Here is a 10,057-nt window from a genome sequence, read left to right as displayed (position 1 = left end):
CTGTTTGCCGGATTATCATCCCTATGCCCCCCCCCCGCTGTTTTGCCGGATTATCATCCCTATGCCCCCCCCCGCTGTTTGCCGGGATTATCATCCCTATGCCCCCCCCCCGCTGTTTGCCGGATTATCATCCCTATGCCCCCCCCCGCTGTTTGCCGGGATTATCATCCGACGCCCCCCCGCTGTTTTCCGGATTATCATCCCTATGCCCCCCCCCCCGCTGTTTGCCGGATTATCATCCCTATGCCCCCCCCCGCTGTTTGCGGGATTATCATCCGACGCCCCCCCGCTGTTTTCGGATTATCATCCCTATGCCCCCCCCCCCGCTGTTTGCCGGGATTATCATCCCGACGCCCCCCCGCTGTTTCCGGATTATCATCCCTATGCCCCCCCCCCCCGCTGTTTGCCGGATATCATCCCTATGCCCCCCCCCCGCTGTTTGCCGGATTATCATCCCGACGCCCCCCCCCCCCCCCCCCGCTGTTTGCCGGATTATCATCCCGACGCCCCGCTGTTTGCCGGGATTATCAGCCCGACGCCCCGCTGTTTGCCGGGATTATCATCCCGACGCCCCCCCGCTGTTTGCCGGGATTATCATCCCGACGCCCCGCTGTTTGCCGGGATTATCATCCCGACGCCCCCCCGCTGTTTGCCGGATTATCAGCCCGACGCCCCCCCGCTGTTTGCCGGGATTATCAGCCCGACGCCCCGCTGTTTGCCGGGATTATCATCCCGACGCCCCCCCGCTGTTTGCCGGATTATCAGCCCGACGCCCCCCCGCTGTTTGCCGGGATTATCAGCCCGACGCCCCGCTGTTTGCCGGGATTATCAGCCCGACGCCCCCCCGCTGTTTGCCGGATTATCATCCCGACGCCCCCCCGCTGTTTGCCGGGATTATCAGCCCGACGCCCCCCCGCTGTTTGCCGGATTATCATCCCTATGCCCCCCCGCTGTTTGCCGGGATTATCAGCCCGACGCCCCGCTGTTTGCCGGGATTATCATCCCGACGCCCCCCCGCTGTTTGCCGGGATTATCAGCCCGACGCCCCCCCGCTGTTTGCCGGGATTATCAGCCCGACGCCCCGCTGTTTGCCGGGATTATCATCCCGACGCCCCGCTGTTTGCCGGATTATCAGCCCGACGCCCCGCTGTTTGCCGGGATTATCAGCCCGACGCCCCGTTATCCATCGCCCTCGGGACAAAACAATCCGGTTCGCTTTCAGGGCGCTCACAAGGTATTAGTGGCTCCAAATAACAGCAGCTTTTCTCCCAACAATTCTCTCCCCGAGAATTCACTGGTCCTGAAGGCACTAGTCCTCCAGCTCTGGATTTATTTACTTATTTATTTTTTAAATGTATATTTTTATTTATTTCAGAGAGGAAGGGAGAAGGCGAGAAAGATAGACACATCAGCGATGAGCGCGGCAGCTCCACCCCGGGGACGGAGCCCGCAGCCCAGGCTCGGCCCTCGGCCCTCGGCCAGAATGGAGCCTGGGACCCTCCAGCCCTCAGGCCGGCGCTCTGCCCACTGGGCCACACGGCGCGGGCGGCTCTCGGCCACTGGACTCCCCGTGCTGGTCTGTCGTGCCTTACCCATGTCGTCTTCCTGAGGATCTGAGTCTCCCCGGAAAAGATCCCTGGGGCCTGGAGCGGGGCTGATTGCCTTCTGCTTCCCCGTCGCTATCAGTTAAACAGGGCTCTGCAAATGGTCAGCAACGGCAGCCCTGACCGGTTTGGCTCAGAGGGTAGAGCTCCGGCCTGCAGGCTGAAGGGTCCCGGGTTCGGTTCCGGTCAAGGGCATGTACCTTGGTTGCTGGCACGTCCCCGGTGGGAGTTGTGCAGGAGGCAGCTCATCGATGTTTCTAACTCTCTATCCCTCTCCCTTCCTCTCTGTAAAAAATCAATAAAATAAAATTTTTAAAAAATTATAAAAAAAATAAAAATAAAAAGATGTTCAGCAACGGCATTTTTCCTTATTTAAATACCTTTTTATTCCATAAAGACTTTAAAAGAGCTGTGAAATAAAATGCTGTCAATCTGAAATAAGGGAGCATTAACTATTTGGAAGAAAATAAAGTTAGACTCTAACTTAGAGATTTTATACAAAGACCTGTTGCACATGATTAACAATACTTCATGACAGTAGTGTTTGGGGAATGAGAACTGGTAACAAGCTAGATGTCCTAGCAGTGGTTCTCAACCTGTGGGTCGCGACCCCTGGAAATACATCCTGCATATCAAATATTTACATTACGATTCATAACAGTAGCAAAATTACAGTTATGAAGTAGCAACGAAAATAATTTTATGGTTGGGGGTCACCACAACATGAGGAACTGTATTAAAGGGTCACGGCATTAGGAAGGTTGAGAACCACTGTTAGAGGATTCGTTTAACCTCGGGGACTATTTAAATTAACTATGGTATATTCCTACAATGGTATAAAAATATATCTGTGATCTTTGGTGAGAAAAGCACAGTGCAGACCAAGTAGAACATGAGTCTGTCAACGTAAGAAATGTCCAAACCTGTAAAGAATTTATAAGACTTTGAGTCAAACTGATGACAGTGCTGGGAAGCAAGATCTCAAATGCTCTGGCGAATGACAGTTACAAAGTTTCTTTTTAAAAAAATCCTCATTGGAGGATATTTTTAAAATTGATTCCAGAGAGAGAGGAAGGGAGAGGGAGAGAGAGACAGGAGAAAGAGAAACATCAATATGAGAGAAACATTGATCAGCTAGCTGCCTCCTGCATGCACCCCAACAAGGATGGAACCTGAAACCTGGGTATGTGTTCTGACTGGGATTTGAACCCATGACCCTTTGATGGGCAGGATGATGCCCTAACCACTGATCAAACTGGCCAGGGCAGTGGTGTAGTTTCTTTTTTAAAAAAATACATTTTATTGATATTTCACAGAGAGGAAGGGAAAGGGATAGAGAGCTAGAAACATCGATGAGAGAGAAACATCATCAGCTGCCTCCTGCACGTCCCCCCCTGGGGATGTGCCCACAACCAAGGCACATGCCCCCAATGGGAATCGAACCCGGGACCCTTCAGTCCGCAGGCCGATGCTCCATTCACTGAGCCAAACCGGTCAGGGCTGCAGTTTCTTTTATACGTTTGGAATTAAGGAGGGACCATAAAGAAGACTGCATCAAAGTGGAAAAAAGCAAGGTGGGTATTTGATTACAGGAAGTTAAGATTATGTACATGTTTTTTAAAAATATACTTTTATTGATTTCAGAGAGGAAGGGAGAGGGAGGGAGAGAGAGAAACATCACTGGTGAGAGAGAATCATTGATTGGCTACCTCTTGGGGATCAAGCCTGCCACCCCACATGTGCCCTGACTGGAAATTGAACCCTGACCTCCTGGTTCATAGGTAAATGCTCAACCACTGAGCCATGCCAGCAGCGCAAAAAAAGTTTTCTTTGCCCCTCTTTGGGTTCCTGGCTGGGTCTGAAATTAGACTGACAAAGACACATTAACAGGAGAAAAGCATACACATTTAGTTAAGCTTTGCATGACATGGGAGTCTTTCTAAAGAAATGAAGGCTGGAAGAGGTTGTAGAGAAATATGATAGGTTAGAGGATATGAGGGAAGTGTAACTGGAGGAAACAGGCCTGTTGGTTAGGATTCTTCTGGGAGTCCCTTTGTCTTTGGAGATAAGGATGGTAACTTTCCTCTGGGTAAGACCTGTCTTTAGGGAGAACGGAGTGGGCAGCAGGAATGGGACCAGGTGCTGGTCCGGTGGGGTCAGACCGACCTGGGTTCAGCAACCTCACTACTTGGGTTCTGGCTAGGAAAGAATTCAGAGCCAGGACTCCAACTATAAGAGAACATTTATTTATAAAACCACAGAAGTAATTCATAGAAAAAAAAATGGAAACACATTAATAGAAGTAAAGGAAGGGTCCTTGGAGATTGGGAGTGAGGAAGGGAATGGTAAGGAGCCTGGGGGCATGGGGAGGCGGAGGGAAGGGCTCGGGCTCCCAGGGGAAGAGCACACTGGGTTCTCTGCCCTAAGGGTTTCCAGGGTGGAGATTTTAGGTGACGTCCCAGGGGAGGATCTCAGTAGAGTATTCAGCAGTTTTCCAGGTGAGTCCTTTCAGGGTCTAGGTCTCCACTGATTGATTGGGGGTCATTATCCAACGCGCTGGTCCTAAGTGCAAGCAGCCGTGGCTGGGTTTGTTGCTTTTCTGGGCCTGGAGCTGAAATACAACTGAGGCCTAGATACTATCTCTAGGGAGGAAAGGGTGTCCAAACCGCATGACCAGATATGCTAGGGGAGGAAAAGTCACCCTGGGGGCGAGGTCCCACCCTGCAATTGTCCTTTGCTGGGCACCTGGGGCTTTCCACCTGGTGACCTTCTGTGCCTGGCCCGTTGTCCTTGCTCTGCATGTGTCTGTCTAACTGCCTAAAATAGGGTGAGGGTAGGGAAGGTCAAAGTGACTTTCCTGTTTTCTCAAATTCCTTCAGTTTAAAATATTCAATATGTCAAGGTGCCATATTTTGGGGTAGCATGTTCTGAACCCCACTAGTAGCACAGTGATTAAGAGTGTGGCTCTTGCCCTAACCAGTTTGGCTCAGTGGATAGAACGTCGGCCTGCGGACTGAAAGGTCCCAGGTTCTATTCCAGTCAAGGGCATGTACCTTGGTTTCGGGCACATCCCCAGTAGGGGGTGTGCAGGAGGCAGCTGATTGATGTTTCTAACTCTATCCCTCTCCCTTCCTCTCTGTAAAAAATCAAAAAAATATATTTTTAAAAGAAGAAAAAGAGTGTGGCTCTTCTGGAGGCAGGCTGCCTGTGTTTGAATCCCACCTCCACCCCTTTCTGGCTTTGTGGCTAGAGTGAGGCTCTTCAACCTATCTAGGCCTCATTTATTTATAAAATCTACCTATACAAACGGCTAATATGCTAAGTGTCCGACCGTCTGGGTTATGACGTCGAGTAGCAACACCTGGCTTCCTCTCCCTAGCAACGACTAGCCTCAGGTGGGAACACTTTACACGTTAACCAAATGTCTGTGAAGCATTTTCCTGTGCCTCATCTCATTTGATCCTCACAGAAGTCCTGGAGTAGGTAGATAGGAGACTCAGTGGAATACTATTTCCTTTTCATCAGCTGGAAAATGGAGATTTAGAAAGCTTAGAAACTTGACCCAACTGAAAAGAAGTAAGAAATGGTGGACCTTGAAAATGACTTCAGGTTTTCTCACTGCGCAGAATATAGTCAAACACTGCTGCAATTAAATATTTTCCCTTTGTTCTCCTGTGTTATCTACAATAATAATCTGCTTCGTGTTGATATTTACTGCTGTGTTGCTGACAATTACCTGAAAGAGAAGTTGGGGTGCTTCACTGGGCTGGAAAAAGTTTAGCAACATCAGAAAGCAGGTCTAATTAAGCAAGTTCGTTCTACATCTATAAAAGGATAAGTTGACTCGTGCATGCATGACACATATAAAGCTCTCGCTGGCACCAATCGCACATGTGTGTTTGATCTATCATTGTGGATCATGAATTTGTTTTTGTTGACATTCTGAAGCTGAAAGAAAGCGGCGGTGCCACATGGAGGTAACAATGGTGACTAAATATGATTGTAATAGTGATCAGGTAGATATAATTTTCCCCGTGTAACCAAAGTTGCCGTCATAGTCAGAAACGAAGATGGAGGACCTCCTTTCGAAAGGGACTTGCTCATTCATTGTAAACCAGATCCCAATAATCTGAGTGCCACTAAAATGAAACAAATCAGTATATCCTGTTTCCTACATTAGATGCAATGACATATCTTATTCTTTTCGCACATGGTGAAAAAGGCTGGGGAACAGGTATTGCATTAAAACGCAGAGACAACAGTGTAATCGACAATAATACTAGATTTAACGGATGATGCTGAAAAGGATAATTTTCCCATCGAATTTCTTAAAAGTATTACTTCTTCAGGAATGCCGTGTCATAAATTAGAATTGAAAGTAGGTGCAATCATCATGCTACTGAGAAATCTTAATAGTAAATGGGGTCTTTGTAATGGCACTAGATTTATTATCACAAGATTTCAACCTAACATAATTGAAGCTGAAGTATTAACAGGATCTGCGGAAGAAGAGGTTGTTCTGATTCCAAGAATTAATTTGTTCCCGTCTAACATTGACCTCAGTGTTAGAATAAGTTTAATTAATTTATCAGTCATTGTTTTTATCAATGTTGTTTTTATATCATGTTTTTGTTGTTTCTACATCATATTTTTGTTGTTTTTATGTCATGTCTTTGTTGTTATATCATGCTGTTATTGTTTATTAATCAATTTATATATTATTTTCATATACATTTTACTACTTTTCTTTCATCTCTGACACTTCTATTACAGAGAAAGGGTGAATAGTAATATTAAAATATTTCTTCTAATTAATTTCCTTTCAATGCACACGAATCTGTGCACTGGGCCACTAGTAGAGATAATAATAGAACCTATTCTATAGGATTCTTAGGATGAATAATTCTGTAAAGTGCTTATAACTGTGGTGGGAGAGATTAAATACTATATATGTGATTTAGAAAATAAATCTATTCATCCATTTGCTAAACAAATATACCTTGTCGATGTGCCAGACATTGATTTGGGGTCATGGAATCCATCAGAGAACAAGTTAGGTGAAGTCCCTTCCTCACAGAACTTCCATTGTAGGAGGAGAAACATACAGCAGACAGATTAATGTATGCTATAATCAGGAAGTAGATTGTGTTCCGAAGAAAAATAAAGCCGGTTAAGCCCTAGCCGGTTTGGCTCAGTGGATAGAGCACTGGCCCGAGGACTGAAGGGTCCTGAGTTTGATTATGATCGAGGACCCTGGCCCTGGTCAGATGTGCGGGAGGCCACCAAGAGACACCTCGGCGTTTCTCTCTCTGTCTCTCCCCTCCCCCCCACTCTCTCTAAAATCAATGGGAAAATATCCTCAGGTGAGGATTAACAAAAACAAACAAATAAAGCCGGTTAAAAGGATAAACGATGATGTGGTGGGTCTGGAACTGCTCTATACAGGATGGAGTGCAGACTCCTGATAAGGTTGTATGAGACCTGAAGAAGGAAGGAGAGGATGGTGTGTGTGATCGGATTTGCATTTACATAAAGAGCCTGTTAAGTTCGGAGTTCAGCAACTGAGAACCTCCAACAAGTTGCGCCAGCTTGGATACTAGTCACAAAATTAAACATGAGATACAGCACCAGAGTAAAAGCCAGCTTCTATTTTTTTAACTTTTGGAAAGTAGCCTCGTAAAAACGAGGCCTCAAAAAATTGAGTAAAAACTCATAACTGTTCCTCTCCACGGAAATCTTTAGTAAAAGGCGAAAGATTTATGCGATCTGAAGAGAAACCAGAGTATGCCCGCCGCCCTCCGCCCGGAAGGCTTAGAGCACGCTCACCCCCAGCTCAGTTACGGTGGCCGAGTGCCCGCGGGCCCGCGCCCCGCCCGGCGTTTGCAGAGACCCTGCCTTTCTCACAGCGGCGTGCCCGGCGGCAGCGGGAGGTTCCCGCGGGTGGGAATCCGCGCGGGGACTGGTTTCGTGGTGCACGATGGGTATGCAAATCACAGGCCGCTCGGGGCGAGGCCGCGACACCAGCTGCCCTCGCGGGGCGGCGCCGTCGGACCCGGGGCGGCAACTCTTCCCTCTTCTCTGCGGGTCCGCCGGGAACCGCGCCCGGTTTGCCTGGGAAGAAAGGGCGTTTCCCGCCGGGGCCGGGTGCCTAGTTCCTTATGGGGCTGGGATTAAGTAAGTCCCCATCGTTGAGGTTCAGTCCGAGCCTTCCATACCCGCAGGGACCCCACAGCTGTAGGGACAGAAGCGGAGACCGTCCCGCACAGACATTAGGGGCCACGGGAGAGGCGCAGCGCCAGCACCCCCGAAGGAGGCGGCATCCGAGGTGTCCGAAGGATAGTCCCGTCAAGGGGAGGGCACCGTGCTCCAGCGGGGGGAATGGGTGTGAAATTCGGGCGGTGAAGCAGCCCCGGTGCAGCAGGGCGTCTGAATGAGGGCGTGTCTGCAGGGCGCTGCCCAGGGCTGGGGTGACGGCGGAGGCTAAATGGAGTTGGGCCTGGAAACAGCGCGGATTTGATCTTGTCAGTGATCGGGAGGGGTGAGGGTGTTGAAGTCGGAGTCTTGTGAGGTGCCATCCAGGTTGCACTGCCCTGCAAGCTCGGACGTGTCCCAGAGACCGGATGTGGTCAGCGTCCCAGGACTGACCACTCCAGTGGCCGTGGAGCTCCCTGGCGGGAATCCCTTCAGCTGCAGCCACACCAGGACACACCCTTCATTCCACGTTTCAGGGTTTCTCCCTAAGCATGCAGTCACAGCAAAATCTTTCGAAAAAAGCTCACATCTATACAAACTACAAACACAGCACTTAGGAGATGCCAGGTCATTTCATTTTTTTTTTTTTTAATATATTTTTACTGATTTCAGAGAGGAAGGGAGAGGGAGAAAGAGATAGAATCGTCAATGATGAGAATCACCGACTGGCTGCCTCCTGCACGCCCCCCACTGGGGATGGAGCCCGCAACCCAGGCCTGTGCCCTTTGCTGGAATCGAAGCTGGACCCTTCAGTCCGCAGGCCGATGCTCTATCCACTGAGCCAAACCAGCTGGGGCGCCAGGTCATTTCTTTATTTTTTTTTTCAAAGGTAGAGATTTATTGAAGAACAGGTACAGACTCCCACGTGGGGAAGAGGAAAGAACTTCACAGCACAGACTCCCATGTGGGGAGGGGGAAAGAGTCCCTGTGTTTCCAGTTTTGGTTTTAGAGATGCCCTATCATTTAAGGCCTCGGCAACCTCCCCGGGAGGGCCGTATTTTCAACTCTAGACGCATCAACTGACTTTCCAGGCAAGGGCCCAGGATTTTCTTTTGTGGTGGGGCCGGGGCAGGGCTTTTGTTGACAGTCAGGCTTCAGGTAGTAATCTCTTTAGTTCTGTCTTGTCACCAACTCCTCTGGAAACCCCCTGGGGGATCTCTTCCATAGATTTCCTGGGATTTCTCATCACCACTCCCCCCCCAATCAAAGGCTTCAGGTCTGATGACCTTCCAGGTACTCTCTCTCAACTGATTCTTCCTCCACATCTTCCAATTACATATATGTTCAGCCGCTAACATGACGTCAGCCCGATGACCTCCAGGCTCTCTAAACCTAACATGCCAGAACACCAGCAGCTGCCTACTTCAGAGCATTCTTCCCAAAAATGTTAACCCAAGTCTAATCAAGACTCTGACTTATTGTCCAGTTTACAGGAAACGCAGGGGCAGAGGAACAGGTTAAACACCATCATGAGGAAGCACCAGCCAATGGCAGAACGTGGGGCCTTCTTGGATAACTGGCTTGGTCACGTCAAATGTCAAACAAAAGTCATGGAAGGCAGCCTGCCTTTCTTCTATGTATGTATGTACGTATTTGTTTATTTCAGTCTGGCTTTCTTAAAGATAAAAAAAAAGAAGTCATGGCAAACATGAGGTGGGAACATTATAAGATACTGAAGAGATACAAGGACCACTGTCATACACGATCCTTGATTAGTATATAGTTCAGGAGAAGAACCATCTACCAAAGACATTTTGGGAAAATTTGAATATGGAAGAGCATTAGATATTAGAGAATTATTTACTGGGTGGTTTTGTGGCTTTGTAGGAGACTATCCTGACGATTTGGAGAAGTTTGCTAAGTGTTTAGGTGAGAAGTATCAGGCTGCCTGTAATACACTTGGAAATGGTTCAGAAAAAATCTCTTTTTCTACTAAACAAATGTGGCAAAGTGTTAACATATATTGAATCTAGGTATATTGGTTATATTTCTCTTTTTCTGTATGTTTAAAAAAAATCACAATAGCACTGGCCGGGTAGCTCAGTTGGTTCGAGCATCGTCCCAATATGCCAAGGTTTTGATCCCCTGTCAGGGCACATACAGGAATCAACCAATGAATATATAAGTAACTGGAACAATAAATCAACGTTTCTTACTCTTTCTCCCTCTCCCTCGCCAGGTCATTTCTTACATAAGGATTT

The 10,057-nt window shown here is 48.2% G+C and overlaps 1 non-coding gene across 1 annotated transcript; it reads right to left on the bottom strand.

The window, feature by feature from the left end:
* Positions 1-7,274: 7,274 nt before the first annotated feature.
* On the bottom strand, positions 7,275-7,390 carry LOC118677776. The gene has a single exon (XR_004974502.1). It is a non-coding gene; the product is annotated as a U5 spliceosomal RNA (small nuclear RNA).
* Between the last annotated feature and the right edge of the window lie 2,667 nt (positions 7,391-10,057).

This window comes from Myotis myotis, unplaced genomic scaffold (genome assembly GCF_014108235.1).
Source record: "Myotis myotis isolate mMyoMyo1 unplaced genomic scaffold, mMyoMyo1.p scaffold_m19_p_2, whole genome shotgun sequence".
NCBI lineage: Eukaryota > Metazoa > Chordata > Mammalia > Chiroptera > Vespertilionidae > Myotis > Myotis myotis.
The sequence above is the reverse complement of the archived record's forward strand: the minus strand, read 5'-3'. Positions and strand labels throughout refer to the sequence as shown.